Source organism: Solanum stenotomum, chromosome 6, assembly GCF_019186545.1.
Source record: "Solanum stenotomum isolate F172 chromosome 6, ASM1918654v1, whole genome shotgun sequence".
Taxonomy (NCBI): Eukaryota; Viridiplantae; Streptophyta; class Magnoliopsida; order Solanales; family Solanaceae; genus Solanum; species Solanum stenotomum.
Window position 1 is genome coordinate 24,442,110 of NC_064287.1, and position 21,028 is coordinate 24,463,137.

At 39.9% G+C, this 21,028-nt stretch overlaps 1 protein-coding gene and 1 pseudogene across 1 annotated transcript in view; one reads left to right on the forward strand and one right to left on the reverse strand.

The window, feature by feature from the left end:
- Window positions 1–21,028, forward strand: part of LOC125867126 (probable protein S-acyltransferase 19) — a 1,047,372-nt gene that overhangs the window by 467,326 nt on the left and 559,018 nt on the right. The window lies entirely within an intron of this gene.
- On the reverse strand, window positions 13,237–14,349 carry LOC125868607 (uncharacterized; annotated as a pseudogene).

Here is a 21,028-nt window from a genome sequence, read left to right on the forward strand (position 1 = left end):
TCTATTTTTATAAATACAGATGTATACTTTCTTACACTTTCAAACAATCTATTATATCAATATTGGAAGAAATCCATGACATAAAAGAGAACCTAACTTCAATTGGAGATTTCTAACTTGAAAATTGGAGATATTTAGAAACTTTAGGAAGGAAAGAGCTCCATAGATGAAGGCTATATTACCTTGGAGTTTAAAACCCACAAGCAATAGTGAATTGGAGACTTGATCTTGAAACCCTAAGTTGACTCCTTCTTTTTCTGGAGGGAGAAATATTTGAGGTTGATGAACTTCTTGTTCTTTTGAGAAATTGAGAGAATGAATTGAATTTGACAATTTTGGGGGTAAAAAACTTTATATAAGGCTTTGGGTAAAGGGTAAAACGACATGGTATTGATTTAAAATGATTAGGAAAAAGACCAAGAAGCCCCTTAAAATAACTACTGGCCTCCATCGATGATAGAGACCCAAGGTATGTGGATCCACCTATGGCCCATTTCACACTCACAATTAAGAACTTACACGGACATAATTTCCAAAGCTCTTGCCGCATTGTCACTTGGACTGGAAAGTTGCTCCCGGTAGAGACAAAAAATTTTCGGATACGAAACTGAAATCGAAAAACCTAAAGAGAAACCCACATGCCTTCTGATAGGGGTATGGTTTGATTGTGGTGGAAGTCGCTCCTTTGCTCGCATCCTAAGAGTTTGACACTTCTCTTTGGACTATACCCCAGTTCGCTGCTAAGAGAAAGTTCCACGTTGTGCTGCATCCTTTTTTATGTCGTCTGCACCTGTGGTTTGTTTTGGAGAATTCATCATTTCGGATGTTCTCGACAAAGACTGAGATAAAATTCATTAGCATAAAAATGCAATTCAAACGGGAGACAGTGTCTTTTACCATGTTGACACTTAATTTCTCTCCTTGAACGTTTGACGTCAACTCCATCAGGTTTGACGTAAAACAAATAAAGCTTGTGTCTCATATTTGCAATATAATCTTCAATGTACTCTTCATTTGATGTCAAAGCAATAAAAATAGGCTGATGTAATATGTTGATAGTTCTTTTGATGTCGTTTTTGCAAAGAAAAATGATGCAGTCGATGTTGATCTTCTTGTGATGGGTAAATCTTTTTCTTGTGATGCATAACTCATTTCTCTTGCGATGTATGAATCTCTTTTCGCGATGCATGAATCTTTTCTTGTAATGCATGAATCCTTATCCCGCAATACATGAATCTTCTCTTGCAATGCATGACTTTTCCGCGATGCATGACTTCTTTTTCGCGATGCATGAATCTTCTCTTGCAATGCATGATTTTTCCGCGATGCATGACTTTTTCGCGATACATGACTTCTTTTTTGCGATGCATGATTTCTTTCTCTTGCTATGCATGAGTCTTCTCTCTCGCAATGCATGACTTTTTCGCGATGCATGACTTTTTTTCCGCGATGCATGATTTTTTTCTCTTGCTATGCATGAGTCTTCTCTCTTGCAATGCATGGATTTCTTTTCTCGCGATGCATGAATCTTTTTCCCTCGATGCATGAATCTTTTTCCCGCGATGCATGAATCTTTTCCCGCTATGCATGACTTCTTTCTCTTGCTATGCATGGTCTTCTTCTTGCTATGCATGATTTCTTTCTCTTGCTATGCATGAGTCTTCTTTCTTGCTATGCATGAAGCTTTTCTCGCGATGCATGATTTCTTTTGATAATGCCTCCCTGATACCAAATGAAGATGATGCTTCACCGAGCAACATATGTGACCTTCTGGGTATCTTTTGGGATGGCGGTATCGTCTGAATCGACAATATAATAAACATGACCCTCAGAGTAGTGGTATCATCTCATTTGACAACACGATATAAATGACTCTACGGATAGTGGTATCGTCTCATTCGATAATACGAATAAAAATGACCCTCGGAGTAGTGGTATCATCTCATTTGATAATACGATATAAATGACTCTCCGGGTAGTGGTGTCGTCTCATTCGGTAATACGAATAAAAATGACCCTCGGAGTAGTGGTATCATCTCATTTGACAATATGATATAAATGACTCTCCGGGTAGTGGTATCATCTCATTCGACAATACGATATAAATAACCTTCAGGGTAGGAATATTACCATATTTGATAATATAATGCAGATAAATATCTTCCCGGTATCTTTAGTTGCTGGGAAATAATAATATTGCTCTCTTTGTGGTTTTCATTTGTTCCATCTCCGAACATAATTGCATGTTCATTATGGACTTCGCCTTGCTAGGAATTGAATGAAATAATATTATTCATATTCCAAAATCTTTGATATAAGCAACATAAAATATTTCATGCGTCCACAGAAAAATTGTTAGTTTAAAGAAAATGAACTGATCTGTGTCGATCTCTTCGGTTGTTTGCCCCTTGTCTTGCTATCTTCGGTTGATTTCTCCAATCTCCCGCTTCTTGATAGATAAGACAAAAATTTTTTTTTATGCAAATATAATTGAAACATGAAGGAAAAGTTTTTAAGAAAAATAGATTTTCAAAAGTAATGTTTGGAAAAAGTCACTGCCAAGTGTCATGTCACGTCAAGTTTAATGAACGTCATTCGAAGTTGGTGTTTTGAGATCTGTTTGATCACTTGTTGGGAAGTATTCAAAGTTGCTCTAAACTCTCGCTGAACCTTATTGAAATTTCTGAGGTCATCCTCAAAATTAATGTCCCAGTTAACTGTCTTGGCTTATCTTTAAGCATTGGTGAGCAAGTCACAGAATTTTTGAGATCTTCTCAAAAATTCTGTCCCAGTTGCAAATTTAAGAGTAACTTCAGTCTCGACATTATTGGAGAGGCTTTCTTCTTGAGAAATTTTGAGTTCCTCTAAAAAATTCTGTCCCAGTTTCTATTGTAAAGAGAAATAGAAATCTTACGGGAAATATGACCGAACCCTTGTGGCGCCTACGTATCCCGTTGAGGCAGGAATCAGGTCAAACGTAGTTCCTTTTTCAAGGATTAACCAAAAATAAGAAAAATTACAAAGAAACCGACCGAGGCCGACATAGGCCGCCTACGTATCTCATTTTTGAGAATTTAGGTCGAACGTAGTTCAAATCAAATGAAATATAAAAAGGGATAAAGGGGTGACCGAGGCCGACATAGGCCGCCTACGTATCTCATTCTTGAGAATTCAGGTCAGACGTAGTTCATTACATAGGGGTAAAATTTAAACGAAGCGAATAAAAGCAAACAGAATGATTACAAGGAAATGACAGAAAATACAAGTAGAAACTTCACACATAATATCTCTTGACAGCATCTGAGTTGATCCATTTCGGCCATTCGGTACCATCCATCTCCGACAGGACCAAGGCACCTCCAGATAATACTTTGCGAACCATGTAGGGTCCTTGCTAATTTGGTGCAAATTTCCCTTTGTACTCATCCTGATGAGGGAAAATGCGTTTAAGGACCAACTGACCCACTTCAAATATTCTGGTTCTTACTCTTTTGTGGAAAGCACGAATCATTCTCTGTCGATAAAGTTGACCATGATAAACAACAACCATTCTGTTTTCATCAATCAATGTTAACTGATCAATCCGCTTGCGAATCCAATCCGCATCACCCAATTCACCTTTTTGGATGATTCTCAATGAAGGTATTTCAACTTCTGTAGGTATAACTGCTTTTGTTCCATATACTAGCATATATGGAGTAGCTCCAACTGATGTTCTGAAAGTCGTTCGGTAACCCAACAAAGCATATGGCAACATCTCGTGCCAACCTCTGCGATTATCAATCATTTTCCTCAAAATCTTCTTTATGTTCTTGTTGGCAACTTCCACGGCTCCATTCATTTAGGGACGATAGGCGGTTGAGTTTCGGTGAGTAATCTTGAATTGTTCACATATCTCTCTCATCAAGTGACTATTGAGATTCGCTCCATTATCAGTTATGATGGATTCTGGCACTCCAAACCTACATATCAAATTGTTGCGAACAAAATCAGCTACAACCTTCTTGGTTACCGATTTGTACGAAGCTGCTTCTACCCATTTGGTGAAGTAGTCAATGGCAACCAAAATGAATCTGTGTTCGTTAGAGGCAGCTGGCACTATTGGGCCAATGACATCCATGCCCCAAGATACAAATGGCCAAGGCGAACTCATACCATTGAGTTCGTGAGGCGGCACCTGAATCAAATCTCCGTGCACTTGACATTTATGACATTTCTGCACAAACTTGCAACAATCATGTTCCATAGTCATCCAAAAATAGCCGGCTCAAAGGACCTTCCTCGACAAAGTGAGTCCATTCATATGAGTACCACAAACTCCGGAATGTATCTGTTCAAGCAGCTTTGCAGCTTCACTAGCATCCACGCATCTGAGAAGACCTAAATCTGGAGTTCTTCTATAAAGGATTTCCCCACTTGCAAAGAAATTGAGGGCCATATGGCGTATCGATTCTTCTGATTGAACGTTGCATTCTCAGGATAGGTCCCGTCCTCTAAATACTTCTTCATGTAAAAATACCACAGCAAACCATCTGGTTCCGCTTCGACGTGTGAACAATGAACGGGTTGTTCTTTTACCTCTATATCCACTGGATCAATATAACTTGTATCTGCATGCTTAATCATTGACGCGATGGTGGCAAGAGCATTGGCCAACTCATTCTGTGTCCTGGGAGTGTGTCTGAACTCAATCTTGCGAAATCTCTTGCACAACTTCTGTATATACCGCACATACGATGTGATCTTTGGATTTTTCACGGCCCATTCCCCTTGCACCTGATGAATCAGCAAATCTGAATCTCCAATAACCAACAACTAGTGAACATTCATATCAATTGTCATCTTCAGACCGAGGATGCAAGCTTCATACTCAGCCATGTTGTTCGTGCATTCAAATCGGAGTTTGGCCGCTATAGGGTAGTGCTGACCAGATTCTGACACTAAGACCGCTCCGATACCTTTCCCTTGATGATTTGCCGCTCCATCAAAGAATACTCTCTAACCAGGGTATGTTTCAGAAATATCCTCACCCACAAATGTTATTTCTTCATCGGGAAAATAAGTCTTGAGCGGTTCATACTCTTTGTCAACCGGATTCTCTGCGAGATGATCAGCCAAGGCTTGTGCCTTTATCGCCTTGTGAGTCACATACACAATGTCAAACTCACTCAAAAGCATTTGCCATTTAGCCAACTTCCCGGTCGGCATCGCTTTCTGGAAGATATACTTCAACGGGTCCATCCTAGAAATAAGGTATGTGGTATAAGAAGACAAATAATGTTTCAACTTTTGAGCGATCCAAGTCAAAGCACAACATGTTCTTTCCAAAAGAGTGTAACGAGCCTCATATGGAGTGAATTTCTTGCTCAAGTAATAAATGGCTCGCTCCTTCTTCCCAGTTTCATCATGTTGACCAAGAACGCATCCCAATGCATTATCTGAGACAGACAAATATAGCAATAGTGGACTCCCTTCTCGCGGAGGGACCAATACCGACGGATTGGACAAATAGTTCTTGATGGCATCAAAAGCAGTTTGACATTCTCCGGTCCACTTGGTCGAGACATCTTTTTTCAATAAATTAAAGATGGGCTCACACACCACGGTGGATTGAGCTATGAACCGGCTGATATAGTTCAACCTTCCTAAAAAACTCATCACTTCTTTCTTGGCTTTCGGAGGAGGTAATTCCTGGATCGCCTTGATCTTGGAAAGGTCAAGCTCAATGCCCCTCTTGCTGACTATAAATCCCAACAACTTGCCAGCTAGCACCCCAAAAGCACATTTGGCGGGATTTAACTTCAAATTATATCGGCGTAAGCGATCAAAGAACTTCCTCAAGTGAGTCAAGTGATTCGAACTCTCGCGGGACTTGATTATGACATCATCTACATACACCTCGATCTCTTTGTGAATCATATCGTGAAAGATAGTTGTCATGGCCCTCATATAAGTAGCACCGGCATTCTTGAGTCCAAAAGGCATCACCCGATAATGATATACACCCCAAGGCGTGATGAAAGCTGTATTTTCTGCATCTTCTTCGTCCATCAGGATCTAGTGGTAACCCGCATAACAATCCACGAACGACTGCATCTCATGCTTAGCACAGTTATCAATGAGAATGTGGATGTTTGGCAACGGAAAATTATCCTTCGGGCTTGCTTTGTTGAGATCTCTGTAGTCGACACAAATTCTGATCTTTCCGTCTTTCTTGGCAACCGAAACAATGTTGGCTAACCAAGTCGGATATTGCGTCACTTCCACTACTTGAGACTCGATCTATTTTGTAATCTCCTCTTGGATCTTCAAAATCAACTCAGGCTTGAACTTCCAAGTCTTTTGTTTTACTGGACTGAAATCTGGATTGATCGGCAACTTGTGAGACACCATATTCGTGCTCANCCAAGTCGGATATTGCGTCACTTCCACTACTTGAGACTCGACCTGTTTTGTAATCTCCTCTTGGATCTTCAAAATCAACTCAGGCTTGAACTTCTAAGTCTTTTGTTTTACTGGACTGAAATCTGGATTGATCGGCAACTTGTGAGACACCATATTCGTGCTCAGCCCTGGCATGTCTTTATAAGACCAGGCAAATACATCAATGTACTCCCTAAGAAAGTGAACCAGGTCTCTTCTTTGAGCTTCCGTCAGATGGACACTGATTCTTACTTCTTTAACGCATTCCTCATCTCCGAGATTCACAGTTTCGGTTTCTTCCAAATTTAGCTTGTGTTGATTTTCGAATTGTCGAAACTCTTCAGCAACATGTTTGGGAACCTCATTTTCTTCTTCATACTCCTCACACTCATCACCACCTGCCTTATTTCGTTCATTCGGTTCATGACCTGACATGACATTGGCAGGTTTTAAATTAATATTACTGAAATCATAAACAAACAAAGTTAGGAAAGTAAAGTATAAACAGATAAGTAAACAAACAAATTTTGATAAAAGAGGCTTTTCATTTAAATTGAAAGACAAACATAAACTTTAGCCATGGCCGAGGGCCATTTTGCCTTTTTAAACATCACAAGGGAATTTATAAGCTTTAAACAAATAACAATTGCATAAAAGGTGGGTCTTGGGCCTCTTCCGGACTACCACCGATTTTAAAACAAACAAAGACACATGTCTTTTCTACCCAGATGAGCGGGAAATCAGGAGTGGTGTGGAGGTCCAGTTCTGCAATCGCTCATCAGGTTCTGCATCACGGATGCCTGATGTCCCAGCCTCTTCCTCGATGACCGCATCAATCTCCTCAAAAAGGACACAGATTCCTTCCCCGAGACTACCATCGTTGACATTTTCTCGTACCGGAAATGATTGGTACAGATGAGGAATTGGCCTGGCCAATGCTTGATCAACACTCTTGTTCTTCATCTCTGCCTCGTCGTCTATTGGGACTTATCCCAAACCAAACTTTGCTCCTTTGGCGGGAATTTGGATTGGCTCGACGATTCCTTGAAAGTACTTCCCCAATCCGAAACCTGGTTCGAAACCATTCTGGAGCATGACAGTAGCAATCATCCTGTACACGGCAGGCATAAGAGCTTGTGGAGCCAAGTCATCACCAGTGGCATTTACTAGCTCCACCATGTAGAAATCACAACCTCGAGAGACATCATCAACGATCGGTGCATACCCAATGGAATGACTCCCTTCACCATAAATGACCAATTCCTTGTCCTTCCAAACAAACTTCATTAGTTGGTAAAGGGTAGAAGACACAGCCCCAGCCATATGAATGAACGGTCTTCCCAAAAGTAAGTTGTAACTGGTGTCGATATCCAACACCTGGAACTCCACATTAAAATCCGCAGGACCCACCTGAATATCCAAGTTTACCGCACCCAATGTGTCTCTTTGCACTCCATCAAAGGCCCTCACATTGACTTGGTTTTGGTGAAGCTTTCCCAAGTCGAATTTCAGCTGCCTCAGAGTCGAAAGTGGGCAAATATTAAGACCGGATCCTTCATCGACCAAGACGCGATTAATTATCTTGTCTCGACACATACAGGTGACATGTAGAGCTTTGTTGTGCATCCTCCCTTCAAAGGTAGCTCTTCGTCACAGAAACTGATTCGGTGTCCTCGGATGACCTGGTTTATCATGGCTGCTAAATTGTCACTGTTAGTACCCATAGGCACATAAGTATCATCCAAAGCCTTCATCAACGCCTGCCTATGCAGTTGTGAGCTCATCAACAAGGCCCATACGGAAATCTGAGCTGGTGTCTTCTCCAAATGTTTCACAATTGAATAATCTTTCAGCTGCATCTTTCTCCAGAACTCCTCAACTTCAGCTTCACTAATCGGCCTTTTAGTCTGATCCTTTTTCTGCCCTCCTTGGGCCAATTCTTCTGGTGTGTAGCACCTGCCAGATCTGGTCATGCCTTGAGTAACAGCCGTTTCAATCACAAATTTTGGTCGGGTAAGAGTTTCTCGTGGCACCAAGGCAACAGCCTTTTCGGGTGTCAGAATGACAAACTCTTTCTTTTCTTTGATGTTCAACGAAGCTACGGCCTTTTCCAGTTCATCAGGAGTAATCGGAACTATTGCCTTTGTCACACACCAATCATCATCTGTCTCTATCATATTGATAGTGACGCCTCCATGATTTGGCAAAGGGTTACTATTGACATTGGGCGCAACCGTCTGAAGAGAGACCACATTCTGGTCAATCAGGTCTTGAATCTTATGCTTCAGGTTGATATAGTCTTCAGTATCATGTCCAACACTGTTGGAGTGATACGCACACCTCTGATCAGGCCTGTAAAACTTTGAGCTGGTGTCAACCGGCTTGGGACCCATTGGATGAATATATCCTGCCGCAGTTAATCGCTCGAATAGCTTTGTTCGGCTTTCAACAAGCGGAGTGAAATTTCTAGCAGGCTTCTTCTCAAATCTAGGACGGGAGGGATCGTAGTTGCCTTGTTGCGAAGGAGGCATTTGACGATAATTTGGAGCGTTTGGACGGGGGGCTTGATATCTGGGATATGATTTGGTCTGGTAGTTTGGCTGTGGAGCTTGGTAGTTCGAGGAGGTATTCTGGTAAAGTGGAGCTGGGGTTTGGTACATTGGGGGAGGCGTTTGGTAATTTGTCTAAATGTTGGCACAGTTGGGGGCGGCATTTCGGTAGTGATGAGATGAAGTCTGGTAAACTGGAGGGGGAGTTTGGTAGATGGTGGGAGGAGTTTGGTAATTAGGAAGGGGAGTATTTTGATAGCTGGGAAGAGGGGCGTTTTGGTAACTGGTGGGAGGGGTATTTTGGTAATTAACATGTGCATAACATGCCGGATACGAACTCTGTGAAGGTCGAGAATGAACTTGGTATGATGATGATTTCCTTGGGGTCTTCTTCCCCTCATAAGAGATAGAGGACACATCCTCTCTTTTCTTCTTCAACAAGCCCGAAGATCCGGGCGAGGCAGCAACACGGGCAATCTTCCCGTTTCTCAATACATCTTCGATAGTCTCACCTATCTTGACTATCTCAGCAAATTTTGCTCCAACGAGCAACATAATTTTGTCATAATATTCGGGCTCTAGCTGCCTCCTTTCGCCATCTATATGCAAATTCTCTGTAACTCTCGGTCGGCTTCTGCTTCATCTTCTCCAAGGAGTAACGATAAAAAACGATCTCCACATTGTAGGCGAATCATTCGATGAAGTCCTTAGCCAGAGCATTCCAGCTAGACCACTGTTTCGTCTCATGAGACGTAAACCATTCTAGAGCCTCTCCGCTCAGACTTTGGCTAAAGAGTCGCATTAACAAAGCTTCGTCTCTCCCAACTCCCACGAGTTGGTCACAGTAGGCCCTCAGGTGTGCTAAGGGGTTCCCTGTTCCTCCAAAGATGTCGAATTTTGGCACCTTGAACCCTTCCGGGAGGTCCAAATTCGGATGAATGCATAGGTATTCGTAACTCAACCCGGCAACCTCAGGAAAGCAGTTCAACTCCTTCATGGCTTTTCTGATTTCCTCCTTCATATCTATCTTGGCGGTCTCTTCCTTTGACCTCCACTCTCTCTCCCTCTCCTCATAGTGGTCGAGCTCCGAGCCATAGACATCATGCTCGTTGGGGACTGGTATTTGGAAAATGGCTTTCTGCGATAGTGGTGGAGCGATAGAAGGACTCTGGCCATTTAAAGGGGCGTGATAGTTTTGGGGATAAGTCTGGGGGTTGGTGTATAGGTTTTGGTGAAGAAGGGAATTGCGTGGGTTATTAGCGTTTTGGCTGTGGGGGGGCAGGCTAGTTTGGTGGTTTGCATTAGGGGGAAGGATTGGTGCTTGGAGGTTGGATTTTTGAGGAGGGGGTGGTGTTGGATGAGAGGCTGAGGCGTAGTGGGGGTTTTGGGTGGTAAGGTCAATGACGGAGGGATTACGACCAGGACTTGAAGGCGGGTTCTGAGCTTGTTCCACGTTAGGAAGGGGAGTTTGAGCAGGAGGTCTTCCATCTGGTTGAGTGTTGACAGCAAATGTCGGAGGAGGCAAATCTTGTTTTTTCTGCATCTCGACCCTCATCTCAGCAATTTGTTGCATCAACTGCAGGATTAGTTCATTCTGGTCGGCAAGGACGGGTTGAGCCACCACGACATCAATAACGCTGGTTTCTTCGTTGTTATCACCCATTGTAGTTTTTCCCTTTTGTGAACTTTGATTAGGAAAGGAATCTGTAGGTCCTTTTGATTTGGTAAAATAGGGGTGTTCAGCCAGTGTATCAACACAGATCAGTTCTAACTACCTGTAGAGAAAAACAACTCAAAGGCAAATCTGTCAGTATTAGTTCTGGATGAATAATGCAAGATATCACATAGAAAGCAGGTAAACACATAAAAGTTGCTTTGTCTGAGAACATGTTAACCCACGAATAATGGGATTGACTTTTGAACAAGCAGGAATTTGCTCGTTTTATTTTGGGGCTAGTGACTCAGAAAGGTTAAATTGTGTTGAGCTAGGGTATTCTTGCTGCATCTTCTGGAATCTGTTGATCTGGACTCAATGTTTCCTTGTAGAATGAGAGAGAGGGAAAAGAAAATTTTAAAAGATAGGGGCGGGGCCTTAAAAGGCTGCCTACGTATCTCCGAAGGAGAATTCAGGCCCTACGTAGTTTGAATACAAAGGAAATTTTCATTTTCATTCATTCATTTCTGGTGATTACAAGGAAAGTGAAAGACAGACAATAAAGCTCCTAAAAGATAGATGGTGCCTTCGCCGAAACTTCTTCCTCTTACTGCCGTATTACCAACAGGGGACAAACTCAACTTGAATTTTTCCCATGTTGACGAGGGATTCCACGTCATAGCGAAATCTGAGGCACCTCCCAATGTTGTGATCGATGGCATCATGATAAGGGCATGGTTTCCAGATCTCAATTCCAACGGGATCAATTGCTTCGCTATAATTTCTGATAGAGGCCAAGACTCCTTTTTGAACTAATAGACTGTAGATGTCCAACAATGTTTTCTTGAAAGGTGTGAAGTAGTGACAATAGAACCGAGTGTGCTTAGTGACCGGCATATTAGGCTCCTGTTGGTCACAGGTAAGGACGGTGTTCCTACCCCACATATACGGGATCTCCCCAATGTTGATCAGGTTGCGGATTGCTGCCTTAAGCTCCACACATTCCTCTATAGTGTGTCCTCTTTGGTTCGGGTGGTGGGCGCATGTCTTTTGAGAGCTTTCATGCCCAAACCCAAAAGAGGTTCCTTCGAGAGGCTTCAGCATACCTGAGGTCTTAAGGTGCTCGTAAATGAGAGCACACGACACGACTCTTGCCCCCACGCTATGCGTCCGCTCATAAGCTGGGAGAGTGATCTTTTGGTCTCCCCCTTTTAGACGTCCCAGGAAGGGAGGAATAGAGATGATTTCCTCATCGACATCTTCTTCAGTAGCTCCAGGGTGAGTGTCTTTGGGACCACTATTTGCTTCTTGATTGAAGAAAGAGCATTTACCGCGTATCTTCTGAAGTCTCATAGTTATGTCTTTTTTGAAGACGTCATGTTCCTCCGCACAACAACTGTCCTTTCACTTATAACATCACATTTCGTCTTCTTTGCTGCCAATTTCGCATCTACTGCCGCATTTGCTGCTTGGGCGACCGCGGTGGCAAACTCCACTTCTATTCTCCTTTCTCTGGTTTTTTGGATCTCTCGCCTGAGCCGCTACAACTCCATCCTCAAATCCTCCTCGGTTAGCTCTATGTCGATACCCTTGCCTTTTTCCATCTTAGCGGCAATTTCACCTTTCTTGACATGATAGAGTAATATTTTAGGATTTGGGTGGTAGGATTTTATTTCTGGCTGAGAAACTCAAGACTCATGGAATTTTGGTCAGACATTTTGATAGTGACTTGTATTTGGTATTGTAGAGATTTTTTGGAAAATTTTTGAAAAGGATTAGGCTAAAATATCATCATTCAAAGCAACAATATCACATAAACAGTTAAAGCACACAAGCATATATCGCGCGTCCTAAACAAGTAGGGGACCCTTTTGTGATAAGGGTAGGCCTAGCGTATTTGAAAGATGTATGTGTAGAATTGAATCATTTTGTTACCCCAAAGCAAATTTCGCATATAAATGATGTTCAAGAAGCGAAAATAAGCAAGGGAAGTAGGGAATAAACGAAAATCACAAAGGAAAGGCCCACGCAGGGGTCATTTGAAAAGAGTACCAAAATACAAGAAAGGCAAGCCCACGCAGGGGCAAATAACAATAAGTACATATAGAAAAACCCACCCAGGGGCGAAATCTGCTAAGATGTTCCCGTCGACTCCGCCTCTGATCTGCTCCTCTTGTTCTGCGCCATGAGATGTTGAAGCCTATATTGAATCATTAGCAAGTATCCTTCGCTCCGACGACCTTTCTCTTCCCAGTCTTCGAGGCATATTCCATTTTTCTTATCTCCAATCCATAAGTTAAGCCCTCCCAAATCGCTTCTCAAGCTTTCTAGTTCTTGAGTTACGCTCTCGAGGGCGTACTTATCCTCTTCTTGCTTTCGGAGAAATTCCTCGTGCATTTCCTGGGCTTCTCTTCTTACCTCTCTCAGTTTTATCAAAGCTTTGGACTCCTTGTCCTCTACATTGCAGTAAATGTTCGGAACTGAGAAGGAGATACCCTGTATATTGCGCTTCAACCAAGCTTTGTAAGTTTCATCGTACCCCGCATTAAAACGGTCCGAGGCAATGGTGTTGTCTTTCATTCACACTGCTCTTTTCCATTCTCTCAGCATCTACGAAGCCTCAGGCACTCTGTCATCCCCAATGTCGAACACATAGATACGGTAGTATGCTTCTGGAGGTGTAGTCTGTCTTCTTCCGAACTGTCTCAGGACCCGAATGGGTGTATATGGGCGAATACCTCGAATACCTGGCAGAGGAAGCACAAGTTGTCTGTCACCCCGTACCATGGCATCTTTCGAGATGAAACGGTCGAACATCCACCGGATGTTTTCTTCTCTCAACTCCGAAAAAATTTGAGCCCATCTTTCCCTGTTTCTTCTTTTTTCTAAGTCTGCCCATAACAACATGTCATTCAAACTCTTAAGAGTGTTATTCTCATCGAGGGTATGAAGTTCTTGAGTTCCGTGTCTCTTCACCAAGTGAGTCATTATCCACCATTGAAGAAGAATGTTGCAACCCTGAAAGTAACGATGTCCTTCCTTGCATTTTCCCAAAGCACGGTACATGTCGGAAAGGATGACAGGTGCGATAGGATAATACTGTACTTGCCCTTGGTTTAGATGCCCGTGGATCAGAGTGTGCGCAAGCATTATCACTCGGGTGTTGATACTGAGGCTCGGGCCGTGTGGGAAAACCATGGTGCCTAGTAGTGCGATAGTAAATGTCAAAGGTCTTATCTCGTCCCATTCTCTGAAAGTGATCCTGAACTCTTGGTTGTAATTCGTATAGAAACTCGCATGCCCGAATCTGACATAGAGATCCATAAAAGAAACGCTAGAACCCTCGACCCAGTAGGCGCAATCCTTTCTTAATCCGAGCCAGTTTACAATATCCTCGAGGGTAGGCTTGTTAGGGATTAAGATGTTTTCCCGCTTTCTCACTCTTTTTTCAAGCCCTGTACCGACTGTGTCTATTCCATCCCGAATTTCCTCAATTGTCGGAGTAATTTCCGTGGTTCCAAATCGAAACACCATTTTTTTGTTGTCCCAATAACCTGTTAGGACTTCAATTAGCTCGGGCCACCCAACCATATTGATGAGTTCTGTTAGGGCTCCTATATATTTGTTGAGGGCCCTTTTGTCAACCACAGTGAGGTCATTGTACCACATCTTGAGTAGAACCGGGGCTTCCACTACCATGTCGAATTTAGGAAATCAATCCATACCTACAAAATAAAGCACGGTTAAGATTCCCTCCCCCAAATAGGCAACAATCAGGTTTCTACACATACATCTTTCAAATGTCAAACAATATGATATGTCGTTAGGTCGTGGACCTTGGACATAAGTTTTGGCGGTTTTACTAATGGACTTAATACGCCTTGGGTATTAAGCCGTCTTAGGCTAATGCTTAGATTTGGATTTGGTTTCGCTCTACTCTAGGTTGACTAGAATTGGTTTAGAAATGACGGTTACCCGAGTCGGACAAACAACGGGGTGAAGTCTAATAAACGACGTTGGATGATCACAAGCCAACTATTCGTTTATCACTTCCAAAGAATTTAACTTGTGTTTTTCTGAAGGACAGCCGTGGTAAGCCACGTAACCGCCTTTTTCCTAATGCAATCTATTTGCCGTTTGGCAGAATCGGGTGCCATGAATGCCACAATTAATATAAGATACGATAATTTAAACAAGCAAACAGTTAAACACATAGCCAAATAATTTAATCTTAAGGTTAGAACCATTCAAATCCGCAGCTGAGTCGCCATTCTGTTTTATTAAGAAATATATTTTAAGGCTGGTTTTAAGAGTCGCCACTTAATTTTTAAGAAAAATCAAGAAAACTGTTGTTTTCAAAAGACTAAAACAAGAATCTAGTGAAAACATGTAAAGAGGTTTGAGGTTCATATTAACATTCTAGGAAGGTTTTAAAAGCACCTAGAATGTCCACTAATGTGGTTATCTGACGATTAATTATTTGGCTAAATTTATTCGATTTAACTTAACTTTGCAAAAATTGAACTAGTTTATAGTTAGAACTATTTTTAAAAGGGAAAAGGGGAAATATTGAAATATTATCTAAGTGAAAAATTTTGTGAATTTATTTATTTATTCTTTTATGTTAAGTACAGACGAACAATTTAGTTAAGTAATTAATTAAAAAAAATGGGTGTCTTTTGGGGATTTGAATTCTTTTAAAACCTTAAGATTAATAGCAAATAATAACGAGTAAACAAATATAATAAAATAAAGAGAGAAAGGAACTTGGGCCCAAATCCGGTTTTTCTGTCCGCCTGGGCCGGTATTTGGGCCCATTTTCGTTTTGGGCCTTCGGCCCATTTGGGTTATCTGCACCTGTCCTAAACTAACATAAAAGTTATTTCTTTGGGCCTTAGGCCCAATTCTTCCACCTGTCCTAGACTAACACATAAATAACAACTAAAATGATAAAGGGCTTAGGCCCAAAGTAACAAAATACAATTCTTTGGAATTAAGAGTGGGCCTTTGGCCCAATCTTTTCAATTTCTCGATCTGCTGCATATTCTTTCAACCCCGAAACCTGTTCGTCAATTTTCATAGCTGGCCGATTGACTTGATAAAGGAATTTGGAGCCTTTATGGCTCTTGTGAAATGCAAGGGCGGAGAAAAGTGGGAGTTCATAGCAAACTAGGACAAATTCACATGCATAAAAAACAAACAAAAAAAATAAAAAAATATAAATATTGTAAGAATCAATTCGAGTCGTTAAAATACTATTACTAATAGTCCATACATGAATTTAGTATCCCTACAAATGGAGTAAATGAACTCATAGGAAGAATGAGCCCAGCATGCTGACAGAGGAAACCACCAAAAAAATTAACAAATGACTACTTGTTGCTCACATTATCATACAACTTAATCACATCGTAATTAAAATTAGCATTTTTTTAAAAAATAGACTAGACACTTAATCAGTAAGCAAATAAATATCAGACCGATGACAGAGACATACTCCCTCAAAAAAAATCAAATCGACCAAGACAAAGCCAACTACCTATGACTAGACTAAACTACTGGCAATTATTTTTTATACTAAAAAATGCATGTTGTGCACATAATAATTAATGCCAATGAGTCCATTTCCCAAGTAATCCTAAATATAAAACTTAAAACCATAACAAGACTAAGACATCATTTAAAAGGAAGCATATATTTGATTAACATGAATCAAGACCGAGTATCCTATTTGCAACAACTTATGGCAAATTAGTGACACAATACGCTAGAAACTAGAATCTTGTCAGAAAACAAGTGCTCACTTAAGCTCAATGAAATATCCATGACAACATTATCAACCTCTCTAAACAACTAGATTTGATATAAAGCTAAATTTTTTCAAAGAAAAAAAAGTTAAACAAATTTAAATGGGGAAGATGAAATCAAGAATTCCCTTACTGGAAACATACAACACAAACCCTCAAAAATAAAACAAAATAAAAAATAAAAAAATAAAAAAAAATCTATAGCCTTCGAAACGATGAAAAGAAACTCCCGTTAAGACAAGTTTATTTTTTATTTCATTTTTTTAAAAATAAAAGGTAATCGGTTTTCCACCAAAATGGGCAACATGATAGCTTAGAACCGGTTCAAACAAGACACAACACGTTGTAAGACGAGCACAAGACTTGAAATGAGGGAGGAAAGATAGTTGTTGCATCTAATGAATAATAAATCCAACAACAGTCGACCTCCATGTTGAAAGGCCTCGAGATTTTTGCCTGAATACTCACAAATACAAAACAATAACAAACTCAAAATAAACTTTCTTATGCTTTAAGCGATTAAAAAAAAACCACACTTAGTTTGAAACCAACACTCTATCACTAGGCATCAGTAATAAGCAAAAAGAACAGAGACATTCATGATAAAAATAAAGAAAATCAACAAAGAGCCTCGGCCCTCAGATGGAACACCAATTAAACACAAAAAAAAATAAAAATTAAATGAAGGTTGAAAGAAATTTACCCTTAGGGGAGCAACGAACTCGGGACAACGACGAGCTTAAGACGACTGACTTCCACCACTATACGTCCCTACTCGAGCACGATAACCGAAGCTAGTTCTCCTCTGTTTTTTGGAAGTATTTAGCTATTTTCTCTTAAGCTATTGTGTGTATTTTTGCTAAAATAAAAAAAATTCCCATTCAAGATATTCCCCCCCCCCCCTTCCTTTGAATGTATTTTTTTCTATGTATTTGTGACTAATTGCTTGAACTATTCTCTCTGCCTTAGTTTGAACTTCCAACTTCAAAAAAAATAAAAATCCCCTGCCTTAGTAGAGAATTTCCGACTAAAAATATGCCCACTTTTTTTTCTCACCCCGGAAAATGAAGAAGAAGAGAGTTTATATAGGGGATTTTCTAGGTTTCGGAATGGGGGGAAAAAGAGATGAAGATCGGACTCAAGGGCCCAATTCCAAAATTCAAACTCCTAATTTCTTTCACCATTTTGGTGAAGCACCTTTTTTCGCAGATTCAAACCATTCCGAAAGAAGATATGGTGAGAAAACCGTGCTGCTGCCATGAGAGAGACGTGAAGAAAACGACAAGGAAGGGTAGAGTACTATTGTACTGGTAGACGCCGTGACGGTTTCCATGAGTCACCGCTTGAATTGTTGTTGTCGTTTGTTGCTGCCAGTGTTAGCGTTTTCTGATGCTGTCTTCTTTTTCGTTGCTTCACTGTTTGGAGTGTTGTTAGAACGTTTGGATCTCTTTGTGAAGAAAAGGGTGGGGCCGGGTCGGTGGAATTGGGTATTGGGAATTGAGTAGTAGGCTGAGAAAGGTGAATGGGAATTGGAAGAATGGGCCAAGATGCTGGTCATTTTTTGACTTAAGCACATAGTCACATTAATTGCAACTTTGACCAAATTAGGGCGATTAGTTAATTCGGCTAGAGCTTAAATAAAATGAATAAATATAACTAATTAACGAGCTTCTTAATTTTAACGAAATAAAATAATTAGCCTGCTGAACTAATAACTCAAAATATAAACTACTAATTTAGACAAAATTAGTTTAATAAAGTATTAAAGTAAAACTAAAATATTTTTGAGACCATTTTCACATATTTATAAAAAGGTACCAATTATACGTAACACATATATTATTTAACAATTATAAACAAGTGATAAACTATTTAAAATGATTTGAAAATATTTTATTTTATTATATATATATATATATATATTTTAATTTTTTTTAATTTCCTAAAACTAATTATTTGAAATCATTCGAAAATAAAGAAGCTCGATGATTAGTCTATACCGTGGAGGTCCAAAATTGGGTGTCAACATGGGTCCAGTTTCTTTGTAATTGACAGATCTACGTTTTTCAACTTGAATTGAGTATAGTTTCTTTTCAATTGATGTATTTTTTTAGCTTAATTTGAATCTAATTTCCTATTAACGGATGGATTTGTATTTTTTTAGTTGAAGCAAGGGTGGAGTAAAATTACAAGCTCTCGACCTCCTTATAACAAAAAAAAAAACTATTTTAATATTTATAAATATTACCATTTTTTTTTAAATTTTAGAAATCAAATCTATATAGATGACATGAGTTTAATGACTTGGTTTATATTCAAGGAACATCTATTTTTATAAATACAGATGTATACTTTCTTACACTTTCAAACAATCTATTATATCAATATTGGAAGGAACCCATGACATAAAAGAGAACCTAACTTCAATTGGAGATTTCTAACTTGAAAATTGGAGATATTTAGAAACTTTAGGAAGGAAAGAATTCCATAGATGAAGGATATATTATCTTGGAGTTTAAAACCCACAAGCAATAGTGAATTGGAGACTTGATCTTGAAACCCTAAGTTGACTCCTTCTTTTTCTAGAGGGAGAAATATTTGAGGTTGATGAACTTCTTGTTCTTTTGAGAAATTGAGAGAATGAATTGATTTTGACAATTTTGGGGGTAAAAAACTTTATATAAGGCTTTGGGTAAAGGGTAAAACGACATGGTATTGATTTAAAATGATTAGGAAAAAGACCAAGAAGCCCCTTAAAATAACTACTGGCCTCCATCGATGATAGAGACCCAAGGTATGTGGATCCACCTATGGGCCGTCCTAGTCGACTGTCGATGGGTTCAGAAATCACTAATTTTGGACTCCCAATGATGGGCCCATGTACATTTCATGGGTCCATCTACGGGCCATATATCTCAGTCGTGGGTCTCAAATTTTGACTCTAAAATATCTCTATGTCTTGGAGTCAGCTACGAGGACCTACTTACGACTCGTGGATATGACAACAAACACTCCTGGTGAACCATAAAAAAGTACTAGGACTAGATATTTCAACTCAATTTTATCTTGCCAACAACAATCCGACCTACAGTCTGTGGTCCCACCTACAGGTCGTCGATGACTCCATTTGTGCTGGCACCAGATTTTTGGAAAAACTAAAATTTCCTTCTTTTGGAATCTGAGGTTTTATATAAGGGCTTTTGGGTATTTTCCTAATTATTTTAATTCTATAACATGCCGTTTTACCCTCTTTTAGAAACCTTATATAAAAGGTTTACCCCCAAATTTCCCCAATTGAATTCATTTTATCAAATTTTAAAAGTTGACAAAAGTTCTTACCCAAATATTTCTCTCTTTAAAATCTTGAAGAAGAAGCCTAGGGTTTGAAGCCAAGTCTCCAATTCACCATTGCTTGTGGGCTTTGAACTCTAAGGTATGATATTCTTCATCTATGGAGCCTTTTCCTCCATAGAGTTCCTCAATTCCCAAATTTTGAAGTTAGAAATTCCCAATTGATGTTAGGGTTTTCTTCTATGTTATGGGTTTCTTTCAATATTGATATAATTGATTGTTTATAAAGTATTATGCATGAATTGAGAAGATTACATGTTTTTATGATGAATCCCATGAACCCAACCCATGTTCTCAAAGATTTTCATGATTGAAAGTGGGTTTTGAACTATGAAAGGTGGATTATGGAAATATGCATGTTCTTATGAGATGATAAAATAAGATGTATGTTGCTTTGAGAGTTAAAGCATAAATGTTGATTATTGTTGTTAATTGTTGTGAAAGTATTTCTCATATAATTACTTAATGCATGAATGTGAAAGGATTTCTCACATACAGGATTCTAAGGTTGAAAGGTCTTTTCACCTTAAATGAATCAAAGTTAAGGAGCTATTCTAATGATGAGGCAACAGGCAATTACCTATGTCATCTAATGGTAAGATAAGATGCGATTACCCATGTACCCATATTAATAGCCAAGAGGTGATTACCCATATCCCTTAAAGATACGATGAATATGATTGATAACTATTTCGTGGGAATTGTAAGATCCCCTACTTTTTCTCTATTCTTTCATAATATGTGTGGCGTAGTTTGGCATGGTTATATGAGGTGTATATGACTTGGTATCATACACTGATATTAAGATTGAAAATGGGTGGCAATATCAACAAACTAAACTAAAGTTTTAGGTCAAAGGGACCCCTCAAACAAAGTTCATGATTAAAGAAATGGCTCGAGTAGAACTTCTCCCGTTTGAAAGGTTTAAATTGTCCCATACTTTGCGGATAAGCCTGAGTGTATAACATGCTAAGAATAGTGTGTTATCAGGTATTATAGTAGCACAAGTACCATTTGGCACAGTAAGTTGGGATCGCCGATCCACTCGGTGATCCGCCCTTTGGTCAATTCCATCGCCTTTCTGCTTTGGCCTTTAGCATCTCCAAGTTCTGTAACTTGGGGAGATATAGCACTGCATCGCAGACCCGTTCGGTGACTCACTGACTGCTCCTTTCTATCGCCGACTTGATTTCCTCCTTCAGGGCTTGGCACACTAGAACATTAGGCGAGACCATGGCCATTCG